The sequence below is a fragment of the Pteropus vampyrus genome, unplaced genomic scaffold (assembly GCF_000151845.1).
Source record: "Pteropus vampyrus isolate Shadow unplaced genomic scaffold, Pvam_2.0 Scaffold325, whole genome shotgun sequence".
Lineage (NCBI taxonomy): Eukaryota > Metazoa > Chordata > Mammalia > Chiroptera > Pteropodidae > Pteropus > Pteropus vampyrus.
Window position 1 is genome coordinate 1,547,287 of NW_011889106.1, and position 2,621 is coordinate 1,549,907.

Genomic DNA, 2,621 nt, shown 5'->3' on the forward strand with positions numbered 1-2,621 from the left:
AGGAATAAACAAAATAGAGCTTTAAAAAACAATAATACAAAACATCAATAAAACCATAAGCTGGTCCTTTGAAAAAATAACCAATATTGACAGAACTTTAACCAGATTCATCAAGAAAAAAAAAGAGAGGAGTCAAATAAATAAAATCAGGAATGAAAGAGAAAAAGTAACAACTGACTCTGCAGAAATACAAAGCGTTATAAGAAAATATTATAAGAATTTTTGCCAACAAATTGGACAATCTGGAGAAATGGATTAATTCCTAAAAACATACAATATTCCAAAAATGAAGCAAGAAGAAAGAAAAAAATCTCAACAGAACAATTACTACTAATGGAATCAAATCAATATTAAAAAAAAACTCCCAACAAAAAAAGCTTCTAGACCAGATGGCTTTATAGGTGAATTTTAGCAAACACACAAAGAAGAATTAACAGCTATTCCTCTCAAGCTATTCCAAAAAATTCAAAAGAATTGATGGCTCCCAACATCATTTTATGAGGCCACCATTACCCTGATTCCCAAATCAGACAGACATTAAAAACAACAACAACAACAACAACAACAACAACAACAACAACAACAACTATAGGCTGATATCCTTGGTGAACATAGATGCAAAACTCCTCAACAAAATATTAGCAAACTGAATTGGGAAATACATTAAAAAGATCATATACCATAATAAAGTGGGATTTATTCCTGGGATGTCAGATTGGTTCAGTGTCATTAAATCAATTAATGTGGTACATAACCAACAAATTAAAAGATAAAAATTATATGCTCATTTAAATAGATGCCGAAAAAGCATTTGACAAAATCAAGCATTTATTTATGATAAAAAAAAAATCAGTAAAGTTGGACTAGAGTGAACATACTCTAACATAATAAAGGTCATATATGACAAACCCAAAGCTAACATTATACTCAATGTAGATAAGCTAAAACTGTTTTCCTTATGATAGGGAACAATACAAGGAAGCCCACTTTCACCACTTCTATTCAACTTAGAATTGGAAGTCTTAGCTACAGCCATCAGACAAGAAAGAGAAGTAAAAGGCATCCAAATTAAAAACGAAGAAGGAAAACTGTTATTATATGCAGATGGAATGATATTATATATAGAGAACCCTAAAGATTCTACCAAAAAAATTATTAGAACTGATAAATGAATTTTAAAAAGTAGCAGAAAACCAAATTAATATTTAGAAATTGGGTAAATTTTTATACACCAATGATAAACTATCAGAAAAAGAAATTTTAAAAAATCCCATTCATAATTGAATCAAAAAATCTAGAAATAAATATAACTAAAGAGGTAAAAGACTTGCATTCAGAAAATTATAAGATTTTGAAGAAATTGAGAACAGATAAAAATAAATGGAAGCATACACCATCCCCATGGATAGGAAGAATTAACACCGTTAAAATGTTTATACTATCCAAAGCAATCTGTAGATTCAATGCAGTCCTTATCAAAATATCAATGATATTTTTTACCGAATGAGAATAAATAATTCTAAAATTTAAATAGAACCATAAGAGACCCTGAATAGCCGTAGCAATCTCGAGAAAAAAGAAAAAGTTGGCGGTATCACGCTATCTGATATCAAACTATACTACAAATCTACCATAATCAAAACAGCACAGTACTGGCTTAAAAACAGACACAGAGATCAATGAAACATAATACAGAGCGCGGAAATTAACCTATGGCTATATGCTCATTTAATCTATGATGAAGGAGATAAGAATATACAATGAGGTAAATACAGTGTAGTCAATAAATTTTGTTGGGAAAAATGGACAGATACATGCAATAAAACAAAACTTTGCCGCCTTCTTACAACATATACAATAAACTCAAACTAGATTAAAGACTTAAATATAAGATTAAAAATCATAAAACTTCTGGAAGAAAACATGGGCAATAAACTCTCTGACATTGTTCTTAGTAATATATATTTTTTAATATGTCATCTTAGGCAAGAAAAACAAAATAAAAAATAAACAAATGGAACTACCTCAAACTAAAAAAGCTTTTGCACGGCAAAGTAAACTGTCAACAAAATGAAAAGATTACCTAGTGAACGAGAGAAAATATTTACCACTAATACATTCAATAAGAGATTACTATCCAAAATTTATAAAGAAACCATGAAACTTAACACCAATAAAACTAACAATTCAATTAAAAAATTGGCAGAGGACCTGAATAGACATTTCTCCGAAGAGGACCTACAGATGGACAATAGACCTATGAAAAGATGCTCAACATCACTAATCATCAGAGAAATGGTCATTAAAACCACAATGATATCTCACTTCACACTTTCAGAATGGCCATTATCAATAAATAAACAATGAATAAGTGTTGGTGAGGATCTAAGAAAAGAAAATCCTGTGCACTGTTGGTGGAATTGCAAATTGGTGCAGCCACTATGGAAAACACTATGGAGGTCCCTCAAAAAATTAAAAATAGAACTATTTTATGACCCAGCAATTCCACTTTTGGGTATTTACCTGAAGAAACCCAAAAGACTAATTCAAAAAGATATATCTGCCCCTATTGTCACTGCAGCATTATTTACAATAGTTAAGATATACAAACAGCCTAACTG